This window comes from Halichoerus grypus, chromosome 8 (assembly GCF_964656455.1).
Source record: "Halichoerus grypus chromosome 8, mHalGry1.hap1.1, whole genome shotgun sequence".
In the NCBI taxonomy this organism is placed as follows: Eukaryota; Metazoa; Chordata; class Mammalia; order Carnivora; family Phocidae; genus Halichoerus; species Halichoerus grypus.
The window spans coordinates 24,908,807-24,920,779 of NC_135719.1; the positions used below are offsets into that span (position 1 = coordinate 24,908,807).

General features: G+C 47.1%; 1 long non-coding RNA gene across 1 annotated transcript; it reads left to right on the forward strand.

Annotated features, from left to right (window-relative positions):
- The first annotated feature begins 1,181 nt into the window (after positions 1-1,181).
- LOC144382743 (uncharacterized) lies at positions 1,182-10,690 on the forward strand. The gene is made up of 4 exons (XR_013450129.1): positions 1,182-2,366; positions 2,658-2,757; positions 8,351-8,407; positions 10,386-10,690. It is a non-coding gene; the product is annotated as an uncharacterized LOC144382743 (long non-coding RNA).
- The last annotated feature ends 1,283 nt before the right edge of the window (positions 10,691-11,973 follow it).

An 11,973-nucleotide genomic window follows, 5' to 3' on the forward strand; every position in this document is an offset into this window, starting at 1 on the left:
GGCCTGGCCAGTCTCTGAGGTCACCTCCTGCTATAAAACACTTGATTTCCAAATTCTTGGAATGAGTCAACGTCGGTTGCTCATTTGTGGGGCTTGTGAAACGTTGTTTCATCATGCACAGGGATGGATGTTATGATTTACAACGAACATGTTTGTTGTTTGTAAATGAACACGTCTAAAATGCCAGAGAGTCCTTGAGAGGAGGTTGGTCTTCCTGACCTCTTGTTCAGGTATATAATATACATTATAAATTGTACATTATAAAATGTACAATATAAATTGTAGCCCCGCCCTTGTCTGTACGAGTGGTTCAACGAGCATCAGCATCTCTTGGTAATTTGTGGAAAAGCAGATTCCTCCGCCTGCTCCATACCTAGTGAGCAGGACTCTGGGAGTGGGGCTCAGCACCCTGAGTTTTAACAAGACCCCCAGGGCCTTCCGATGCAGAAAAGTCTGAGGCCTGGTCGCTGCGCTAGGATCACTCATTTTCCACTTGAGTTAGTGAGATGCTCCTGCATGTTGATTTGCAGGCTGGGCCTACATTAGTTCAATAATTAAATACCATTTTCAAATAATCGTGCCTTTCTGGATGCCATCCGTCACACAGGGGAGGACGGGAAAGAAAGGGAAATTCTGGTAGACTTGGGGAGGCAGACGGGTGGGGCGTGCGCAGTGAGGGGACGTGGGAGGAGGGGGAATGGAAGCTGCCCGGCCTCACAATCCATCTGGTTGGAAACATCGCGCCAGTGGCCCGAGCCCGCAGGAGCCAGAGCCAATTACAAGTTTATATAATAGAATAAGTCTCTCCGGCCTCCCGGCCTCCGCCCCGCCCCGCCCCACCCCTGCCGGCTTGGGGCTGGGGGAGGGATCCAGGATGGAGGATGTCTCCTCTGGGTTTAGCACTCGGGCGCGGGGCGGGGTGGGGGCTGCGTGAGAATCTTCCCTGGGGCCCACTGTTGGGTTCTGGAAACGTCGGCGGCGTCGCGGACCTTCCTGGGAATTGGAGGAGGGCGGGAGGGCGGGGAGGCGGGGCCCGGCCCCCATCTGGGGCCCCCCGAGCGCAGGGAGGAGGTGTCTGGGTCGCGGCCTCCCCGCCGCACGGCGCGGCCCCGCTGGCGCTTACGTAACTGCTGCCCTTCACCGGGGACCGGGTGCCGCTCTGAGTCACGGGCCGCAGGGCGAGGGGAGAGGGCCCGCCGCGCCCCGCCCACGTGACCCGTCAGATGACTCGTTCTAAGTTTGCACGGGCTCCTTTACCGGCAGGCTCTAAGGCTTCTCATCCGCATCCCCGATTAGTCATCCCCGAGTGACATCTGATATATGCGCCCCGGCTCGCTCCGGGGACAGGGCAGCGCGGCTGATGATGGAGGGGAGGAAAGGCCGCTCCAGCCGCCTCCGATTCTTGCTGGAACCCGAGTTTACGCTGAGTCAAGGAAACCTACTGTGAAAAGTGCCGGGGAAAGACAAGTCCCTTTTTCTAGACAAATCTTAGATGCTTCTGGGCTGGGAGCGGGGAGGCCGGCGAGGGGGAGGGGAGACTGATCGGCGGGTGGCTGGCAGGCAACAGGCCATTCAAGCCACGCTTCGGATTTGGGGGGATTGCTGTTAGAGGTAGAGTGTGCTCCTTCCTGTTTAAAGTATGTAGTTATCACAGCAGTTACCCTTCCCAGTTTCTCCCGTCTGGAGGGTGGCCCCCCCGGGGCGGGGGGAGGTAGCCCTGCCTCCCCACCCAGGCCTCCAGAATCCCAGTTGCGCCCATGAATGTTGGAGAACACAGGTGTCCTGGCGGCCGAGTGGCGAAGCCCAGGGTCGACACTAGATGGGCTCCTACTACACCAGGTTTGGGGGAATGCAGAGTCATGGTCTTTGATCTTTGCATAATCCAGTCAAGATTTGTCCAAAGCCTAAATTCGAGAGTCAACCCAGTGGAAATCAACTGGGGGCTGAATCAGACTCCTGATCATACCTTGAGCAAGCCCTTGCTTCGCAAGCACACTCACTCCAGCAGAGGCACAACTTAATTGTGAGGAAGGAAGAAAAGAAAGGAGACAAGGTGTTTCTTAACAGTTACCAAGTGAGGGGAAGGCCAACTTGTTGCTTTCACTGGCAACACTTAACTCCGAAAGCAATTTCCTCACTTAAAAGGAAAACAAATGGAGTCGGGTGGTAGGCTTTTGAAAGGAGGAGCAGAGAGTTCGGGTTTGTGGAAACCTGGCTTTATTTTCCTGGAGGGCCTTGTTAAGACACATTTGCCTTGAGATAAAAGGTTTTCTTTTGGGACAATCCCAAAATGACTTTGCCTGATTCAATTAAGCAAGGCCTAATGAAAGAGAATTCCTGCTTGGAGATATGCATCATCCCACCAGGTGAGTTGTAAATACTTTCTGACCAGGTTTAAGAGGCGAGCTCTTGAAAATTTAATCTATTTTAAAAATGCATAACCTTGCCACAAATTTTACAAATTGCCTTGAAGAAGATCGCTGTGCTGATTGCATGCTGAGATAATTATTCTGTATCACCACTTAGGGAACAAGATTTTTTGATAAAGACTACAGTGTCAGTCTTTGTTAATGACTTGGGAGGGGAAGGAGAGAATCCTATACAGCTGGGGCTGGTTTTATTCTCTTGCCTCCGTTCTAAGAACTCCTTTCTTTCAGACTCAGGCAGTGGGAAGCTGGTAGAGTCTTGGTCTATGAACTTTGAACCCTATGGAGGAAGCTTTGCTCACCAGTCAAATCCCCTGGTCCCCGCATGAAGGTGAGAATCGTGATCCAAGTCTTTACCCTCTGGACTCCGAGATCGGCTCGGAGCAGTACCCTACTTGTGCTGCCACCCAGTCTCCTTCCTCAAGAATCAGGGAGAGGGAGCTGAGGGATCCCATCAGTGAGGGAGCCTATGCCAGTGTGTTGGTTGATGGATGCTGATGTGGGGAGAGCCCTAGCTTGTCCTTGTTTTGGCTAATATGGCAATCCAGGCCCCGCACGTATAAGTGTTCTACCCCTTCCCACATCCTGTGCACGGCAGACGTGGCTAGTTTCTCACAGTCCTCTGTCCCACTGAGCCTGGATGTGACCTCAGAATCCTTCTTAGCACAGGATTGCTAATCCTTTCACTTGGCCGTTCTTTCAATAACGTAATAAATACTTATTAGGAACCTATTATGCCAGCCACTGATTTGATTTAAAAACGAAGATAGATGTAGATAGATCCATAAATAGGTAGATGGAGAGTAAAAGCAATGCCATATGCTATACGGCGGGTCTGTGGTGTTTGAGGACTTGCCTGTTTGTGATCCCCAATCCTCGGTGATTGGGCTGAAGTGTGAGTCTGACCCACAGCTGTGTAGACTTGGCTATTCATCTTCACCTGGGCAGCATTTCTGGTGAAGTTACAGTTACAGTTTGGGTGGCGTTTCATGGGCAACTTGAGTTCCAGTAGGATGTGTGTGCGGAAGCAATATAGTATAATGGTTACGAGAGTGGGCTCTCCAGTTAGAAGATTCTGGTTCAGATCCCAGCTCCTCCTACAGATGCTCTGACCACAGAAAAATTATTTCACAGTTTCTACATCTTCGTTTTGACTAAGACACCAAAGAGTTAATTCACCCAATTTAGCAATTTACCAACACCTTGCATTGAAGAGTATTTTTCCTGAATATTTTAAGTGAATATGAATATTATTCAAAAATACGTATCCTTATTATACATTCAAAATATTTAGGAATATATTCAAGAACATATGTAGCTCATCAATATATCCTTCATGAATATTACTATTTAATTTAATCAGATAGAGAAGGCATATTAGAAAATAATCCCCTCCTCTACAAGACTAAATTATTTTCAGCAATAATCACAAAATGAAACGAATAACAAAAATGGCCAGAAAGGAAATGCAGATACTTTCCTCATATCGAAAATGTCTTCAGGGTGCCTGGCTGGCTCAGTCGGAAGAGCGTGCAACTCTTGATCTCGGGGTCGTGAGTTCGAGCCCCACGTTGGGTGTAGAGATTACTTAAATAAATAAAAAACTGGGACGCCTGGGTGGCTCAGTTGGTTAAGCAGCTGCCTTCGGCTCAGGTCATGATTGCAGGGTCCTGGGATCGAGCCCCGCATCAGGCTCCTTGCTCAGCAGGGAGCCTGCTTCTCCCGCTCCCCCTGCTTGTGTTCCCTCTCTGTGTCAAATAAATAAATAAAATCTTTAAAAAAATAATAAACAAATAAATAACTTAAAAAAAGTTTCCTCACATTGCATATTTGTTTGCACAATCTTGCCAGTAAAAAAGAAGAAAAATAAAAATAAAACAGATATTATTGTGCCTAAAAGGGGAAAAACCTAATCTGATTATTATTTGTTTTTTTTATATCTGTTTAAGATTAAACCTTGATCCTTTGGTTACCATCTCCTATAATATTAGTTTATGTAAGTAATTACTCAGTAACTAATAAGTGAATTTTAATAAAACCGAACTGTAAAAGGTAGAATTTGGGCAAGTACCATATGGGGCCATTTATTTTCTGGATTTGTTCTTGAGTTTAAAGCAAACAACAATTGGAAAAGAATGCATTTCAATATCAAATTCAGTAAAATATTTCATGTACGAACTATTGCACTCACCAATGAAAATTTCCCTTCTCCCTGTTTCCGCGGTTTTAAAATTTTAAAACAAATAAACACTCAAGTAGTTACATGGACTGGCAGAAGTAAGAACCTCGAGTGCCGTTTCCGTCATTATAATCAGTGTGCTATCAGTGTTTACTTTGAATCTACTGTTGAAAGGCACGTATTTGTAGTCGCGCAGGGCTGGAAACACCAGCTGAGTAAGCCACGTCTCACTGTTACGTTACAATGACAAATTTATCTCAAGAAACCCCTGTAGCTGAGTTCATCTGCGGGGGACTGGCGGTAATTGGGAATTCTCTGAATTAACTTCCATGTAGAATACAATGTTTATTAAAGGAATAAGAATGTGTTCGTTTGAAGCTTGCACACATTATCTCTAAACTCAACAGTAATCCCTACGATTCTTTTAGAATGTAGACCAAAAAGCCTTTTTTGGAGGGGGAATGTATTTTATCACCGACATTATTTAGAACTGCCAGAACATCATGGCATTGTAAAGAGAAGATCAGCTTTTAGTTGGTTTTATTATTGCTTTTAAATTCTCTACAATGTAACCTTCCCACCACCTTGCCCTGAGCGCACCACTGTATTTAATAACCAGTGACATAATTACTCTTTATAATTATGATCCCTTCCATAACAGGTATCACAAGTCCTCAGAAGTAGTGGGTATCTGTTCCAAAAAGATTTCCCTGAAGAAGGGATCTTTTAAAATATATATATATTGAGTATAATCCACATACCACAAAATTCACCCTTTAAAGTGTACGATTCGGTGGTTTTAGTATTTGCACGGAGTTTTGGAACCATCATCTCTCATTTCAGAACATTTTCATCAACCCTAAAAGAAATCCCGGGGTCATGAGCAATCACTTTGGGTTCCCCACTCTCCCAGCTCCTGGCAACCCCTGATCTGCTTTGTGTGACCAGCCCTTGAGCTGAGCCCTGACGGATGAGTGGAGGGCAGTTTGTCAAGCAGCGAGGAGCAGAGCATTTCCGGCACACAACAGTTAGGGGGAGTACATAGCAGAGGGACCGCGCGGGCAAAGAATTCACAGGGGGTCTGTGTGGCCACGACCCAGAATATGAGGGAGAGTGAGCCAGAGTGTTCCACGAAGGTCATGCCGCCTACCGGAGCGACTTGGCTTCTCTTAGTGGCAGGGGACCCGCGGGTCTGACACAGACCTTTCAGCCCAGTGCACGCTCAGGAGATGCTGAGTGAAGGAATGAACAAATACATCTCTCATACCCTTTTAAAGCGTCGTAAAGGATTGTCTTACTTTAAATATTTATAAGATGAGGTCAGACGTACGAGAGACATATATGTATATTCCCACAGTTATGGTGCAATCTTACTGTTTGTTTTGTAGAAATCTGTTTGGACTTTTATACTAAGCAAATAGCTGAACTAAACTTGGAAATCAGCTGTAATTTATCTTCTCAGGAAACACTAATCCCAGACTTTTTAGAATTTCTTGTTGAGATTTGACAGAGTGGAGGCTAGAAGTCAGACTAAGGATTTGGGGTTGGTAGAGATTCAGAACAAGCTGTCATTTGAATTTCTTCCTGTTGACTAAAAAAAATATTTTCTTAATTGAAATAAATCTACTTGGTTCTCCTGGGAAGGTTGGGATAGCCCTCATTTAGGGGGCCAGACTCAGACCAAAGGTCTCGGTCCTCCTGTTTCTGACTCTTCCATTCCGTGTCCCCTGTGATCTCTTTTATTAGTTTCCCATGTAGTCTGCCAGTCTTGTTTATGCAAATACATGCACTCTCGTTTTTCCCCTTTCTTTCAGGCAAGGTAGCATACTGTTCCAGAACTTGCTTTCTCCACTTACTATACTTTGGAGAATTGAACATAAAAAGCCCCTCGTTTTTTTTAAAGATTCTATTTTTAAGCCATCTCTACACCCAACGTGGGACTTGAACCTACAACCCTAAGATCAAGAGAGTCGCACGCTTCACTGACTGAGCTAGCCAGGCGCCCCCGTTTTTTTTAAAATAGCTATATGATAATCCATGGTTTGACCCCTTTGCTGTTGATGGACACCTGAGATGTTTATCCTTTTCATTCTCCTTTCAAATGCTGTTGCTGTGAGGAATCTTGTTCTCGCATACTTACGTGATGTGCAACTATGGGGAAGTTCCCAGAGCTGGGAAGGTAGTGCATTAGTCATTTTGATAGGCGTTTGAGTACAGATTGCCCCCCTTAAGAGCTGACCCATTTTGCATTTCCACCAGCTTGGGTTACCCACAGCCTTGCCAGTAGAGTGTGTTCTCAAACTTGCAGGTTTTTCCAAACTGATGGGTGAAACATGCTACATCAATATAGTGTTCATTTGCATCGTTTTCGTTACACATCTTTCATAAATGCTTTATGAGCCATGTGTGTCTGTGTGTGTGGATGTGTGTGGTGAACTCTCTTTAAATCTTTTGCCTGTTTTCTATTAGATTTTTGGTTTTTCATATTCTCAATTTCTAGGAGCCCTGTATCTAGGAGGGAGGTATGAGTTGCAGATATTTTTTCCCATTTGTTATTTATCTCTTTGCTGTGCTATTTTTTCCCTCTCTAGATGCTTTTTATACTTATATAATAATTTTGTAACAGCTCTGGTTCTTTAAATCACAGGCAGACCTCTTCTACACCAAGGTTTCAAAGAAATTTTTTTTTATTTTCTTCTTAGGCTTATATGATTTCATTTTTCACATTTAAATTTTGACCCACTTGGAGCTTATCCTGTGCAATATGAAGTATGGACCCAGCTGTATCTTTTTTGGATGTTTATTTGTCCTAATACCATTTATTAAAATGTTAACATTACCTCCACTGCAATGAGACACCACTGTTATCAGATATCAAATTCCTGTATGTCGCTGGGTCTGTTTCTGGATTTTCTATGCTTCCATTGGTATGTCTGGCTATTCGGCCATTCCCACACTATTTTAATTTTTGAGGCTCTGCAGTATGTTTGATCTGGAGGGTTTCCTTCCCATTGCACACCCCCTTTCCACAGTTTTTCTGCACAGGCTAGCTTATTTGCTTTTCCCATCTAAATGTTAGAATCAGCCTGTCTAACGGCAGGAAGAAGGAGTAGTTATCTTTTTCAGGCTTATATTAAATTTCTACTGGTTTTTTATTGATTCATTCACCCCTTAACTGCAGCTGTCTACACACTGAGGCTCTTTGTTTGCTCTGTTGATCCTTTTTTCCAGACCAAATCCATTCCTTGAGCAAGGTCTATATGACCCCCCCTTCTCCATATTCTATTCCAATATATCTGCAAAGCCTGTGGACATAGCCACTGTTCTTGCTGTGTTCCCGGCATCCCCTCCATCACTGGCCACCTCTGGACCTTTCCATTGTTGGGGAGTCAGACCCAGAGAAAGAAAATGAGAAAAGGGAGCCTCCTAATTGGCTTCCACTAGAAGTTTCTACTTCACAGCTTTTTCTGCCTGCTAAACCCACCCTCCACCTGAATCAGGAGAACAGAGCAAAGATGCTCCTGGAAAGCTGGGCAGGCCAGTGTCTCCTCCAAATCACCAGTAAGACCAGGACAAAGATGTTTCCCCCTTTTCTTACCAGGGCAATGATGATATACGATTATAGGATGATTGGAAAAACTTAAATGGAGAATATATGAAACCAGAATTACTATAAGGTCCTGTGACAATGGGAATCTTTGATAGCCATGTTCTTTTGATGCTACTCTTCTTTTTCTCTTTTTAGATACCTGCTTGGGTCTCTAGACGGGATGACTCCCCAGGGATGCAGATGGAAATCCAGGTAAGGAGCCCTTGATTGCCGACTTTGTTTGGGTTTTCTTTGATTTGTCATGCATGGTCACTGCCCTGACAAGCAATTCTCATAAGCCCTTGCAGGCAGAAGCTGGCTACCTTCACCTCTCCATCCCCCAAACTAGCACAGTGCTTAGGGCTCAACCAGTCATTCCTTTGATTGATCTGTAGACGTCAATTCATTTTAGGCAGGCGTTTTCTTGAATTAGGAAGAATCCCATCAGTAATCCCATTTATGAGAGTCCATGTGGTCTGTTACTTGCTGACTTAGTTCAGAAACTTCTGCTAAAAACATGTCCAGCGCCTGCAGCTATCCATTAGCTCATGTTCTGGCATATTCTCCGATGTCTGTGACATCACCTCCACCTGACGGTAATGCCTTCTCTTTAGAGAGATTGCCACATCTCTCCACCTCCCCCCAAATCCTGTTTTCGGAATTGTATGATGCTTGAGTCCTTCCTGGGAGTGGTCGGCTCCGAGAATTTGGGCCACCTGCCAAAGCCTGTTCTGCCCGATGGGGCAGGGAGGTACAGGCCCCAGGAACGTGGGACAGGTGCTTTGCTCTCACCTCGGGAGACCTGATGGTCTGTGGCAGCGAAGACATCATAATCCCCACTTGTAATGTCAGTGTCCTGAAATTCACATGGCTTCAAAGCTCCCCCAGCTCGGGGCGCACAGGTAGCAATTCCCCTCCGGGAAATGGGGGGATGCAAGACGGTGAGCAGGACAAAGTAAACAGGTAAAGAGGCCAGCCACGTGGCTCTCTTTTGCCTTTTGCAGGCTAGAGGTTGAAACAGCGGACATCTGTTTAGGGCGTGGGAATCCCACTATACTGGAAGCCTCTGATAAAGTAAACCAAAACATTTCATTAAAATTCATTTCCTTTTCTCACATCTTACTGAAAACAGAAAAATATTTCAACCTTGGCATAGCCACTGAATTATTCATCTGAAAATTAAAAACAAAAAAACAAAAGAAAACTCTGATGCAACACAGACTGGATCGCCCCTACCCTTTGCTCCTTGCCATCCCCTTCCTCCGAAATGAGGCTGGGGTCCTGGTTTCCCACTGTGGCCAGTGCCGAGGAGGGGGCATTGTCTCTCTTGTCCTCTCATGGGAGCAACGCCTGAACACCAGCCGTGGCTCCCGGTCACCGAGTACGACTGCCATGTTGCCATGAACCCTGGACCTGCGGAACTTGGGGGACATGGGGAACCCGGACTGGGGCACATCCGGGAGGTGCCGGCACTAGCTCAGGGAGAATGCCTCTCATCGCTCCCTGAAGCAGGCCCGAGGAAAGCTTGGGGCTTGCCCGTAATTCCAAGGCCAGCTGAGGACTCCCGGGCAAGCCTTCTGCGCTGCCTTTGACCTCCATTCTCCCTGGAGGCTAAGGCTGAGAGAGAAAGCTCAACACCTGGGCTGCTCACTCCTACAGCATAGGGAGTGGGGCAGTTAGGGACCCACGATGGTCCTCTGCAGGCCCTCTCTTGGGTTATCCATTTGGGACGTCTCTTCCATTTCAAGGCTGCTTTGGCTGTTCATTTTAACCAGATGGCGTTTACCAACCACTCTGGGGGGGGGGGGGGAACTTTTGACTGCATTTCCCTCCCAGGTGGCATCACTGCCCTCTGCCTTCCTCGGATCTCCGTCAGCACCCCCAAATACCCTGCCTTCCACTGTCCCCTCCTGTAAGCAGGGAGCTTCCTTCATGAGCCCTGGGTCTCTGGTGACTATGTTTTCTGAACCTCAAACTAACACACATAGGTATGAGAACTCCTGGGGTGTTCAGGGAAGTGAATTTTTGAAACTGGGGCAGTCCTGGGAAGCTGGTGGCTGTCCCCATGCTTGGGTGGCCTGGGAGCTTTCCAGCAACGGACTTCCTTTTGGATATGGGTCAGACTAGTTACACGGCTTGTCATCCCGTTTAGATTCCTAAGTTTCTGTCTCATGAGATTCTCTCATTTCAGTTACCAGAAAATGTTTTGTAAATAAGGATCGAGACTTCTTCCATTGATGGTCCAGATACATCCGAAGTTCCGAGTTAACCTGACGGCTCAGACGCAGAAAGGCATAGCCACGCATCCTCGAGAGGAGGGGTGCTCTTTCTGGCAAATACACCACCCCTCCCCGCTAAAGAAAAACAGTCTAATTATGCAGTGTGACTGTCAAACTTAATCAGATTATCCAGAAAGTATTCAACTCAATTTCATTTTATGGCACAAATAAAGCCGAAGGGGAGGCGAGAGTTTCTGGCTTCCCCTAAAATGCTCACTCACTGGCTGTAAACAGTTTTGTGGGTGGAGGATTCTTAAAGGGAACGTGTGATCCACGCCAGGGTGTCGGCAGCGGTGACCAGGGTTTCAGTGGGAGAGAGCTGGGGCAGCAGGGGGAAGCAGATGGGCAGATTGGGGGGGGGGGTGAGTGGGGTGCGCCTGGAACGGGGGAAAGCAGAGGCGGGGGCGGAGCTGAGGGCTGGGACCAGCTGAGGAGGCGGGGTCTGGAGGCTCGGAGCAAAGCTTGACTTGAGACCTGAAGGTAAGCTGGAGCCAGAGCAGGTGTATTTCCTTGCTCCGGCTGCCATAACAAAGTACCATAGCCCGGGGGTGGCGGGGGTGGGGACTTAAACAACAGAAATTATTGTTGCAGTTCTGGAGACTAGAAGTCCAAGACCTAGGTGTTGGCTGGTTTGGTTCCTTCTGAGGGCTGTGAAGGGAATCTGTTCCAGGCCTTTCTCCCACCTTCTGGCGTTTCGACGGCCATCGTTGGCATTCCTTGGCTTGTAGACACATCCCCCTGATCTCTGCCTTCACATTCACATGGCACGCTCCCTGTGTCCCAATTTCCCTTTTTTCTAAGGACACAAGTCATATTGAAGTAGGGTCCCACCTAGTAGGGTCCAAGGTGGGACCCTGCTTCAATATGACCTCCTCTTAACTAATTACATCTGCAAAGACCCTATTTCCCATTAAGGTCATATTCACAGGTACTGGGGTTAGGACTTCAATATATGAATTTGGGGGGGGGGGACACAGTTCAACCTATAACCCTAAGTACAGAGGGGGAGGCACGCATGAATGGGGCCTCGGGTGGGGGTCCTAGGCAGGAATAAGGAACCTGGAGGGTCTTTGGGGGCTGGAGGATCAAGGAAACAAAAGGGAGTGATTGAGGCATGGATGAAGACAGGGCCCATCCTCAGTCCTGGAGGTGGCTTGGTTCGCGTGCATACTCCGGACAGATGGTGCTCATATGCATGGAGAGAGCTCCAGCCAGGGAGGAGTAGCCCCAGCCATGATGTAGCCCTCAGGGCTGCCCCTGATTGGGCACCCAGCCTCCCCTCACTCCACAGTCCTGGCTACAGACTTTGTCTCAGGTCCCCATTCTGTTGTGGAAACCCAGGGGTTCATTGCTCCCTGGAAACTAAGTGGCTGTGAAAAACGAACCTTTGTCCAGCTCTTGGTGAACATGCAGAAACTATTAGCTGTCCCCCAATGTCCGTTCTCCTTTTCTTCCATAGTAATAAAGTTCCTGATTTTTAGCCAGGTGCCTGAGTCTCTG